This window comes from Rhincodon typus, chromosome 3, assembly GCF_021869965.1.
Source record: "Rhincodon typus isolate 14 chromosome 3, sRhiTyp1.1, whole genome shotgun sequence".
NCBI classification, from domain to species: Eukaryota; Metazoa; Chordata; class Chondrichthyes; order Orectolobiformes; family Rhincodontidae; genus Rhincodon; species Rhincodon typus.
The window spans coordinates 50,342,086-50,354,843 of record NC_063334.1 but is presented as its reverse complement, the minus strand read 5'-3'; the positions used below and the strand labels follow the sequence as shown (position 1 = coordinate 50,354,843).

Sequence of the window (12,758 nt, the reverse complement as noted above, 5' to 3'; positions counted from 1 at the left end):
GTGGGTTTTTTGAACCCACCAGAGCTGTTTGAAAGGGGAGCCTAGCAGGGAGATGGTGGTACAGCAACGGTAGGAGTTTCTGGGGGTAATTCAAGAGGTGTGGCTGAAATTTATCCTATCCTAAGGGAAGGATGAGGCAACCATGGCTGACAAGCAAAGTCATCATAAATGTGGTGAAAATTGGTGGGAAGCCTTTAAAAGCCAGCAGATGACAACTAAAAGCAATAATGGGGGAGGTGAAATGAGGGACAGTAGCTATTAATATAAAAGACTCAAGAGCATTTTAGATAAAGTTAAGAAGCAAGAGTAGACATTGGACAACTGGAAAATAATCCTGGAGAAGTAATAATGGGTAACAAATTTTGGAACTGGAAAGGTACTTTGCATTGTTTGTCCCGATGAAAGACACCAGCGGCATACCAGAACTTCAGGAGAGTCGGGTGGTAGAGGTGAGTGTAGTGTCTGTCACTAAAGAAAAAGTGCATGAGAAACTGGAAGGTTTGATCACATTATCATAGAATCCCTATGGTGTGGAAATGGGCCCTTCGGCCCAACAAGCCCACACTGACTCTCAGAGCATCCCACCCAGACCTATCCCCTTATAACCCACCTAATCTACCCATCCCTGAACAATACAGGCAATTTAGCATGGCCAATCCACCTAGCCTGCATATCTTTGGACTGCAGGAGGAAACCCATGCAGACACAGGGAGAATGTGCAAACTCCACACAGTCGCCCAAGGCTGGAATTGAACCCAGGTCCCTGGCGCTGTGAGGCAGCAGTGCTAACCACTGAGCCATTGTGCCGCCCCCACTGAGCCACTATGTCCAGACCAGATGGGCTACACTCGGATTGCTGAAGGAGATGGCTGAAGAGATTGTGGAAGGATTAGTGGTGATCTTTGGGAATCACTGGAGTTCACAAGTTCATTAGAACTGGAAAACGTTTAATATAACACCACTGTTTTAAGAATGGAGAGAGGTGGAAGATAAGAAATTATAGGTCAGATAATCTGACTTCACTCATTGGTAAGATTTCAGTCCATTATTAAGGCTGAGATTGTGGAGCACTGGGAAGTGCTTGGTAAAATAGGGCTGAGTCAGCACAGCTCCCTCAAAGGGAGGTCATGTCTGACAATTTTTTTTTAGAATTTTAATAAAGAACTGCTTCCAATTTCCATCTGATCTCTCCTTCACCTGGCCCATCTCTGACTCCTCACTTCACTCTCTTGCCATCTGTTTGTATTTCTGGGGATAGGCTGGCCACTAATATGCACTACAAACCAACTGACTTCCACAGTTACCTTTTCTACATCCCCACACCCTACTTCCTGTAAAGACGTAATTCCATTCTGTCTCTTCCTCTGAGTGTTGGATCTGTTCTGATGCCAACTTTGAGGGGCTTCAAATGCCTACCTTCTTCCTCAATCAAGGATTTCCCAGCACCATAGTTCAGGGCACTCAGCTGAGTCCAACCCATCTCCCATACTTCAGCCTTGTTCTCCTCACCCCTCCCCGGCCCTCTTGTTGCTCCCGTGACAGTGATAGGTCCTCCTTGTCCTCACCTACCATACAACCAGCATCTACACAGGATTATTAGCCACCATTTCTGCCACCTCCAGACACATTCCCCTCCCCTGTCAGCCTTCTGCAAGGACCATTCCCTCCAATACACCCTGGTCCACTTTTCCTTCACTCCCAATACCTCCCACAGACACACAGCACCTTCCCCTGCAACCACAGAAAGTGCGACCATGTCTGTTTACGTCCTCCCTTGGTATCTAAGGGTCCAAACACAGCTTACAGGTGAAATGATGCTTTACCTGTACCTTACAACCACAAACTAGTCTACTGAATTTGCTGCTCACAATGTAGTCTCCTCTACATTCAGGAAATGAGGTGTAGATAAGTGTTGTGCGAGGCAGTCACCCAATGTCCTGTCTGCAAAAAAAAGTCCCTGAGCTTCAAGTTGCTTGCCATTTCAACACTACTTTGTTCCCTAGCTAACACCTCTGTCTCAGGCTTGCTGCAGTCCTCCAGCAAAGCTGAGTGCAAGCTGGAAGAACAGCACCTCATCTCCTGCTTGGGAATTCTATAGCCTTCTGGACTGTATATCGAGTTCAACAATTTTAGGGCTTGTCCTTATCTCAACCCTCATAAACTAAGTCTTACTATCACACTGTCTGCTATTACACACTACCCATTGTTAGCCACTAATACCCATTAGCACCATTCATTCATTTATTTTCCTATACGGTTATCCACTTCTTTGTCTGTCCAACTCTTCTCTCTTTGGGCTCTATCTTCACCTATTTACTCCTTACCACCTTCTCCACCCCCACCAACTTTTTCCTAGGTATCATCAGTTCTCAAAAAGGGTTGCTAAATCTGAAATGTTAACTCTGATTTCTCCTCACAGATGCTGCCAGATCTGAGATTTTACAGCAATTTGTTTTGAAATTTATTAGAATTCTTCATGCAAGGTAATAGACAAGTTAGACAAAGGAACCAGTGGACGTGATCTGCTTGGATTTCCAGAAGGCTTTTGACAAGATGCTATACAGAAGCTGTAAATAGGATAACAGCCCATGCTGTTAGGGGGAAAGTACTGTCAGAGGATTGACTGACTGAAAACTTGTATAGTTATCCAGTCTTCAGTTAATGTCTCCATTTCATGATGACCCAGAAAATTCATCAAAGCCCCTCTCCCTACTGTCCCCACGTACACTGCAATCAATTAATCTCTCCGTGATACATGCTCACACCTCTTCCCAGCAGAACTTTTCCAAGACATTCACTCCCTTAACAGGCTCTCATCCTAACCTGCTATCCCATACAGTCTCTCAGCAGCTGTGCTTCCTAAATCCCTTCTCTCTCACTCTTGTCTTCCCTCCACTAATGCCATCCCTGTTTGTGCCCACTGTCTCAGCTCTTCATTCCTTCTCTACCCACATCCCACTGATTCAGCTGTTCTCTAATTCCACACCCACTTAACCATTCCCCTGCTTCACACTCAGACCCATTCAGCTTTCATCCCCCCTCCTCCACCCAGACTCACTCACTCAGCTTTTTCCTCAGTCACATCCAGACCCACTTATCATTCTGTGTACATTCCCCATCTTCAGCCCTAGTTTTGTGATGTCTATCCTGCAATCAGATCCCTGAAGGCAGCTGGACAGGTTAATAGGGCAGTTGAGAAGGCATATGGGATGCTTGTCTTTATTGGTCAAGGTATAGATTATAAGAGCAGGAAGATTATGTTGGAGCTGTGTAGAATTTTGGTTAGACCACAGCTGGAGTACTGTGCAGAGATTTTCTCCACACTAGAGAAAGGATGTGATTACGTTGGAGGGGTTTTCACGAAGTTTCACTAAGATGTTGGTTGTGATGGAGCATCACCTCTAATGAAGAGAAGCTGGATAAGTTTTTGTTTGCTTTGGAGCAGAGTTTGAGGGACCCGATTGAGGGTCATAGACAAGGTGGATGGAAGCTGTTCCCCTTAGTTGAATGGTCAAGAACAGGGGTGCACACCTTAAGTGAAAGGCAGGATGCTCAAAGAAGATTTTGAGGAAAATTGTTTTCATGGGAGGGTAGTTGAGGCAAGAAACCCCAAAACTTCAAATGCTTGGATGAACACTTGAGTCATAATATTGAAGGCTTTTGTGTCTAGCATAGGGGAAAGGGACTTGTGTGGATAGTGTATTTTTGGTGATACAGACTTGATGGACCAAAGGGCCCCTTCTATACTATATGATTCTACGATCAGCGGGTAGTACCACTCCTTGGCTAGCAGCACTTGAATCCACACTGCTGGGAAAGACTCAACTGCCTGCCTGGTGATAGGTACTTGGTCTCAGAGTTCAGATTTGCAAGGAGCACAGTCTCCTCTTCAGTTGGCATTTTGAGTAGTACCTCTGGATTTGAGGAGCAAAGCTGTTGTTCCCTATATGTGGGAGGACAGCTACATTTTACAATTTTGGGAGTAGGTACACAGGAAAATGGGAAACAAGCAACCCCAATCTAGCCTCATTGCTGGCAGAACTCCAATATTAACAAATATGCTACTAGGCACGGGTGGTGATCGAACCCACAATTTTTGGTTTATGAGACCAATGCCTTCCCACTTAGCCACTGTGCCCTGGGCAGCATGGTGGCTCAGTGGTTAGCACGGCTGCCTCACAGCGCCAGGGACCTGGGTTCGATTTCAGCCTCAGGCAACTGTCAGCGTGGAGTTTGCACATTCTCCCTGTGTCTGCGTGGGTTTCTTCCCACAGTCCAAAGATGTGCAGGGTAGGTGGATTGGCCATGCTAAATTGCCCAGGGCTGTTTAGGTTAGGTGGGTTAGACAATGGGAAATGCAGGTTTAGGAGGATGGGTTTAGGTGGGATGCTCTTCGGAGGGGCGGTGTGGACTTGTTGGGCCGAATGGCTGGTTTCCACACTGTAGGGATTCTGATTCTATGATGAACTCCTCCTGTCTTGTACAATGATTCTCCCCACCCTCTGAATACAAAACATCTGATGATGGCTGCTAAATTACTGCTGCTGTTATGCAGAAGAAATGGTCAGAATAATTGCTACAGCTCGTATAGTCACAAGTTCTGTCTCTGGAAGAGTGGAAGGGAGGGAACCTGTTTGGAAGAGCTGACCAACAGCATGAGAAAGATGCAGCCTGCAATAGGAAGAGCAGCTCCTCCGATTGATCTAGTCACAGCTCTGCAGTCAGTTCCCACACTCATTGACTAATAGCACAGCTGCAATTTATTTTATGCCCTGTACTAGCTCTGAATACCAGAACATGCATTAAAATGATGACGGTTTCTACCAAAGTGGGAATGTTTCATCCCTGGCCTACTGTAGTCACTAGCTGAAAGGCTGCCAAAATAACTTAAACTAGCTTCTCTAATATTTTGTACCTTGCTCATTTTTTGATCTTCAAATTTCACGGCTATTATGTCACTGTATCTATTTGGTTTTATCATTCTTTCAAAACGATCCCTTGGGTAATGAAAGTAAAGAAATTGAGATGTAAAAGTTAGGCAGTCCTGGTCCTCAGCAGTAAAGACTATAACTCAGTCACGGGGAAAAAAGTACTGATGTAGAAGTGGTAGTCTTAAAATCAGTGTAGAAATAGCAGTTTTAGTCTTTACTGCTGAAGACCAGGACTGTCCAACTTTCACATCTTGGAATTTCTTTTCTTTATGTTACCCTAAGGATAATTTTGAGAGAATAATAAATGCAATGGATAAAGTGACATAGTAGCCTCGGAATTTGAGAAACAAAAATGAGCAAGGTATGCAAAATCTTGGAGAAGCTAGTTTAAATTTTGGCAGCTCTCCAGCTAGTCACTACAGTAGGCCAGGGATGAAACATTACCAACAACAAACAAAATTGCTGGAAAAGCTCAGCAAGTCTGGCAGCATCTGTAAAGAAAAAATCAGTTAACGTTTCAGGTCCGGTGACCCTTCCTCAGAACATTACCACATTTTGGTAGAAACCTGTCATTTTAAAATGTTCTGGTATTCAGGGCTAGTATAGGGCATAACAAATTGCAGCTCTCCTGCCCAGAGTGCGAACTGACTGCAGAGCTGTGACTGGAAGATCAGAGTGCAAGACGGAATCTGAGGAGCTGCTCCAATCACAGACTGAGTCTCTCGTGCTGTTGGTCGGTTTTTCCAAACACAGGTTCACCCCCCCGCCCACCTTCTCTTACAGAAACAGAACCTCTGTAACTGATCAGGGTTGAAAGTCTAGAGGAGGGAAGGTAGGATGGAGCTGGGACATATCCCAGCATGGGTACTAGCATATGCTAATCTAGGACACCTTACTTCCCTCCAAACTTTGTTGATTAGGAGGTTGGGGTCCTTTGTTGCCTTGTGATTTAGAGATTTACCTGTATGACTACAGCAACAACTAGTGTCCCTGATATAGTCAGTTTTTTAAAAAAATGTCTTGGAGTCTGGGGCATCCAAAATATTTGGGACCCATTTGTGATTTAGCAAGCATGCACCCAAAATTGGACATTGTTAAATCTGCTCATCTTCTGTCGGGCTATGGGTTAAACAACAGCTGGCCACTGTTTAGGCCTCAGAATGGTGGAAATCGAAGGTTTGGGGATCAGCTTCAGTTAGCCTGAAGTTGTGTATTGGAGAAGTATTAATCAAACTTTCTGGTGCCATGATTTCCAGAAGGTACCCAAGGATGTACACTTTACAACTCCACAGTACTGCAACAGTGAAGGATGTTGGTGTGATCCCATTGCTTTGAATCCCACTCATGACCCCCATTGGCCAAAGGCCACGGAACATTCAGGAAGGTCTGGGGCAAGGGGGATTTTAAAAAAAGAACACCTTCCCTCAGCGAAGACTCATAGCAAAATGTATGGCAAAAGACTATGCAGCAACGCGAGTGCCCACTATCTCTGAGAAGATCAGCCCTGACCTGCAAGACCCAGTGGAAGCCATCCACTTCTCTATTAGAGACGCTAATGGCTCAGCCCAAACACTTGGGTCGTTGTGGGTAATAGCCTTTCTTGGGCATATAGAGCTATATAAGGTAAATATTATGGAAAATTGAGAAATGATCATGATGCTGTAATAAAGAATATTTTCTTAAGATTGAGTTGAACTGTAACCTGACTTGTCTTTTTGTTCACCTCACCAAGAAGAGTACTTGGCTAGTATCTTAATTACACAGACTGGTCAAATTGTTCAAAGCATGGATAACACCATCCATACACTACCATTCAGCAACCACTTTCATACATTCCCCTCTTAACTATTCTAACACTGCGTAGTGAAATACATTTGGCAAGAGCATTAAAAACTCAAGGTTTTTCTGACCTATTTGTTAAATGCCTTGAAGTTATAATTATATATGCAGGTTGTGGTTTGTGTTTAGTCCTTTCTCTGCAATGTAAGTGGGTGGACGACAAACTTGAAGTTATATTCATTTACGTCTAAAACACAACAGGGCATAATTAAAACATCCAATAACTTGGGAATTCAGAGCAGAAATTTTTTTCTCTGAAAATCTGTGACATCAGTAAGTGCAATTCTTTTTGCTTCTGCTCTTTTGTATTGATCAATACTTAACTCCACTTCTGTTCCCATGAATGTTTGTCTCAAAATAATATTTTTAATTGCTGTCATTGATTTTAATGTGATATGGGCAGAATAGTACAGCAAAACATCCTTACTTTCACCAAAATTACTACTGAAAATGAGAAATAGTTAAAATCAATACTTGTTCTTTTTGTCCAGTTCGTTCGTTCGCTCGCTCTTTATCCCTCACCCCACCCCCCCACCATAATGTCACTCAATAAGTTCAATTAATACATTTTAAGAAGTCTTACTTTAACACATTTGTTTATAAGGTGATATCTGAATTTCTTACAACTTAGCAAAAATTCAGGGCTAAGTCTACAGCAACCAACAGAGCGAAATTAACCTATTACTGAAAAGATGTTCCAGAATATCTTACAAAACATTTTCAGACCTTTTTAATATCTGCTTGGAGTCTGATCACTGGATGTAAATAGGTTAATATTTCCAACTCTTCTAATTACTGTCCTTGTTTAAGTTAAAACTTTGATGGTAGATTTACTTGATTATGCTCAAAGTAACTTTTTTTTTCTACCAGGGATATTGAGTTCTCAATGGGAAGACTGCAATTACTCCAAGAGGAGGAGGAGGAGAATTACAGCATTGAAACAGGCCATTCAGACAAACTATTCTACTTGGAACAAAAACAAAATGCATGTTAGGTATCATTTGTAAGGAGAAATACAGTTAACATTTCAGGTCTATAACCTTCCATCAGAATTGACAGGTTGTGGGAGGAGAAGAACAAAAAGGATGCTCTGCATAAAGGAAGGAGGGCAGGAGCAATTAAATGAAATTTCGTGGTACAAAGGCCATGGTAATGGGTAAAGCGACAAAAGTTGTGAACAGATGAAATGTAAATAACTGGATAGCAGTCCTCCAAATGCAAAGTCAAGGAATAAATAAAGAGAAAATCACTGAACAAGCAGAAAAACATGCGTGAAACGAAATGGAGACAGAGGCTATGATCTAAAATTATTGAACTCGGTGTCGAGTCCAGAAAATCATATGGGGCCAAGTCAAAAGCTAAGGACCTGTTCCTCAAGGCTTGCAACGGATTTCATTGGAAGATAGTGTCAGATCAAGGACAAAGGTCAGGGCAGAAGCAGGATTGTGAACTGAAATGATGAGTGATAGGAAGCCCAGGGTCATGCTTACAGATTGAACAGAGGTGTTTCATTAAGCAGTCAGTCTATGTTTTGTCTCCTCAACATAGAAAAAAAATCACACTGAGCAGCGAATACAACAGGTCAAATGGAAGGATAGTCAAGTAAATAACTTGAAAGAGTTGTTGGGCCTTGGCTGGTGAGAAGCAGGTATCGTTTCCCCTAAGAGATAGTAAGAATTGCCGATGCTGGGGTCAGAGATAACGCAGTGTGGAGCTGGAGGAACACAGCGGGCCAGGCAGCCAGCAGAGAAGCAGGAAAGTTGACGTTTCAGGTCAGGACCCTTCTTCAGAAATGAGGGAGGGGGAAGGGAGTTAAATAGAGAGAGAGGAGGGGTGGGGCTGGGGAAGGTAAGGAGGGATGGTGATAGGTGAGTGCAGGTAGGCAGTGGTGGGGATTGGTCAGTGAGGTGGGAGGAGCAGATAAGTGGGCAGTACGGTGGCTCAGTGGTTAGCACTGCTGCCCCACAGCACCAGGGACCCGGGTTCAATTCCACCGCCAGGCAACTGTCTGTGTGGAGTTTGCACATTCTCCCCGAGTCTGCGTGGGTTTTGTCCGGGTTGCTCCAGTTTCCTCCCACAGTCCAAAGATGTGCAGGTTAGGTGGATTGGCCACACTAAATTGCCCGTAGTATTCAGGGATGTGTAGATTAGGTGGGTTAAAGGGGGATGGGTCAGTGTGGACGTTGGGCCAAAGGGCCTGCTTCCACACTGTAGGGATTCTATGATGAAGATAGACAGGTAAGCTTTTATGGAAAGGTACCAGACAAAAGGAGGATTGTAGGAGGTGACTGCAGAGTGACTGCGGCCACTATAGCACGACTGTACGTGCAGTGGGGAGATACTATGACCCAAGGTTTCAGCATCAAACTGGCCAATCGACACAATGTTCATTATAATAGCATTCTCCAGGATTTTTCCCATGTAATAGCTCTTAAACATCTATAGCTGTAAGCTAGAGAACTTACATTTCTCATTCCAGTGCCTTTAAATTTTCTTGGTTCATAGTTAGCTGATCATTTCTTTGTAAGAAGTTTGAAACTGTTCTCTTTACACTTTGCAGCCCCTCTTCTATTTGCAATCCCTTTCTCCACTTTGCTTCTCTGGCACCCCAGCAGCAATTGCAAGGATGAACCAGCCATGACTGGGGGAGCAGCTCTTCAGAGGCGGAGGAGGACATAGCAAGAAGGAGGCATCCACAATGCTTTTACTCTAGACTTATTGATGAAAAATGTCTAGTTTCCTTGGATGATATTAAAGACCACCATTGCTTTGTTACATTCTACTTATCTGTTCATCTCAGTGTTCTGTTACACCATCGTCTTAGTCAAGATTCTGCAATAAACACCAGCAACAATAGCCTTGCCATAACATTACTATTAAACAACAAATCAATTATACAAGGAAAAATGGTCTACTCACCCTTGTACATCTTTGGACCTGTCCTGCAGGTGCCTTTGATTGTTCTGGTGCTCCCACATATCCACCCCAATGGCCGCAATATAGCCACTGGAAAGTCATTGAGTTTCAGTATGGGAGACTGCAGATGGCCTTGCTGGATGACTTTGAATAGTTCTGGGGCTTGAAAACTGAACTACAGATTTCCCCAGTTAGGCATTAGTCTGTAGTAACTGTTCTGAAGTATCTTTCTGCCTTCAAGAGTTTTAAATCTGTTTCTTTGTAATACTGTATTTACTGTTTACTGGGTTTTCCCACCTTTTCTAGAGTGTTCCCACTTCTCACAATGGTTAAAATAGTGGCTACCCACTTTTTGTTTTGTCAGCCAAGATTGTGTCTTCCCACTTCTTGCCATATAATATGGGCAATATCCTGCCTCTTGTGGTCTAAAACACAAAGTTCTTTGTTTTACACAATTTTTTTAAATTCCCCAGATGTAGAGATAACACAGTGTAGAGCTGGAGGAGCACAGCAGGCCAGGCAGCATCAGAGGAGCAGGAAAGTTGATGTTTCGGGTCAGGACCCTTCTACAGAAATGGGGAGGGCTGGGGGAGGGAGAAGGGAGCTCAGAAATAAATAGAGGAGGGATGGGGCTGGGGAAGGTATTTGGGACGGTGATCGGTGAGTGCAGGTAGGAAGTGGTGGGGATTGGTCAGTGGGATGGGAGGAGCGGAAAGGTGGGAGAGAAGATGGACAGGTTATATCAGGTCAGGAAGGCGGGAATGAGAGGGAGAGTTGGTCATGGGATGAGGCCGGAGCTTGGGGAGATTTTGATACTGGTAAAATCCACATTTAGGCCATTGGGCTGAAGGCTCCCGAGGCGGAATATGAGGTGCTGCTCCTCCAGTTTGCAGGTGGCATTGTTGTGACACTGGATGAGGCCCAGGATGGACATGTCCCGAAATGTTAACTTTCCAGCTCCTCTGATGCTGCCTGGCTTGCTGTGATCCTCCAGCTCAACACTGTGTTATCTCTTTCTCCAGCATATGCAGTTCATACTATTCTCTGGATGTAGCCTTCCTAGATCTTCCTGCCAGAACCATGTCTTAATTACTGAGCCTCAGCCCTTTTAAGTCTGTAATTTTTCCTGAATATTCTTTTTCTGTCAGACTTTTTGAACAGATTTCTTAACATTTGCTCATTTTCAACTTAAACAAATCTTGAGTCCTTCCCAATTCTATGGTCCTCATTTAAATTTCATTCCTGCCTTATTCACTGTTCCTTGTAGCTGTGCATTGTGCAGCTTAACGTAAGTGACAACAATGCTTGTTGTGAGAGTGAAGAATCTCTTCTACATTCCTTTGCCTCCAATTTTTAATTGTAGTGCTATTTCTCAAAGTTATTCCCTTTTCACTTAGCAATCACAAACTTTACTTTCTGAAGCCCTCAGTTTCTACTTAACTGAGGTATCTTATAAGTGTAGCTGGCTTTTCTTTTTTTAAACTAGACCACACTCTTATCAACTCTGAATGAGGTTTTACCTTTGGAGTAATAAGCTTGTCATTTTACCACTTCTATGGCTACTGCAGTTTCCATGTCAATAATCATGTTTCAGTTGTTGATTGATTGTTTGTGTCTTCTTAAGGCAGTCATGCTATTGTAGTGTAAACTCACTTTCTTGAAGGTTTCCTTTTTTTTTTGGAGACTTTTGGATTTCTTTTCCAGGGGGAGTCAGATTAAGACCACTACAAATATGTGGTATTGTCCCCCTGTAACTACTCCTGGTACTTGGTGGTATTTTCCACCTCTACCAGTATATAGTACTGGGTAAGGTTTTGTTTGAAGTAGTTTGCTGTCACCAAGTCTTTGGTCTTGCTTTGTCTTAGGCCTACTTAGTGATTAGAGGTGGAGGATAAACCACCATATTGCACCTACAGAAGATGCATTGCCAATATGTAATTGATCAGTTTGGGTTCGATTCCATTTCTGGCTGATGTGGAATTTTCAACTGCCTTCTTGCTCCACCTGTGGTGGAGATTGCACCACTGTGGGTCAGATCTACCTTCAGGCAGAAAACTCAAGACGAAGATCGTTAATCCGATACACGATTTACGTATATAGTTTCTCCCTCATAACAAATAACCTTCTGATTGTCTAATCAACCTGTGACTCATCAAAACCATGATAGACCCCATGAATTGCAATGCATCACAATCACAAGTTCTGCTAGCTTAGCTTGTGCTTTATGTAGAAACTTAAGAATAGGAGTAAGCCCTTGAACTTGTTCTGCTATTGAATGCGATCTGCGGTCTAACTCACATACTTGCCTTTGGCCCATATCCTTTAATACCGAATAAAATACTTACTGATACTTAACTAATATCTAACAAAAATGTATCTATCACAGATTTAAAACTAACAACTTACCTCCTTGAAGTTTGCATGAATTGCTGTACTTGTTCTTTAACCTGTTAATTCTAGTAATTAATGGCATAAGTACCCTGTTACTAATATAATAATTGTTAATGAATGCCAGTCAAACTTCATTGCTCAAAAAGTGTACAGTTATAAATGTGACATCTCATTCCTTCAGATCGTCAATTGTTTTCAAAAATGTAAAAAGTGCTAAATATTACCTTAATTTTAAAAAAGATTTCATTTCTGTATCTTTTTGTTCTCTTATCTTATACAAGTTCTCTTTGATTCATTTTTTTCTTTCTTCATTTGAAATTGCCTACTTTAATCCACTTATCTTGCCAATCCTTTGTCTGTTTATTTCACAATCCTCGAATTGTTATGTCTGAAGCTGGAGCAGTGCAATGTCTCTCGAGTCCAACTACTTCATGCATCACCACATAAAATAAATACTTCTTCCAGTTACTAAGCAGAACAATTAAATATCAAGCTTTAAATAACAAAATGTAACAATCAGGTATTTTAATAATCAGAATTATTTGGTTTATGATTTAATGAAGTTGCATTAGTTAGCATTCACAGTCAGTAATGTAAAAGTACACACACACACACACACAATCTCGGAAGTCACGTGGTCTTATTTGCTCAGGAAATATAATCTTGTGTGCTCTTTCAACA

General features: G+C 42.7%; 1 protein-coding gene across 1 annotated transcript in view; it reads right to left on the bottom strand.

Moving 5' to 3' along the window:
* shc3 (SHC (Src homology 2 domain containing) transforming protein 3) overlaps positions 1 to 12,758 on the bottom strand; it is a 212,357-nt gene that overhangs the window by 34,516 nt on the left and 165,083 nt on the right. The window lies entirely within an intron of this gene.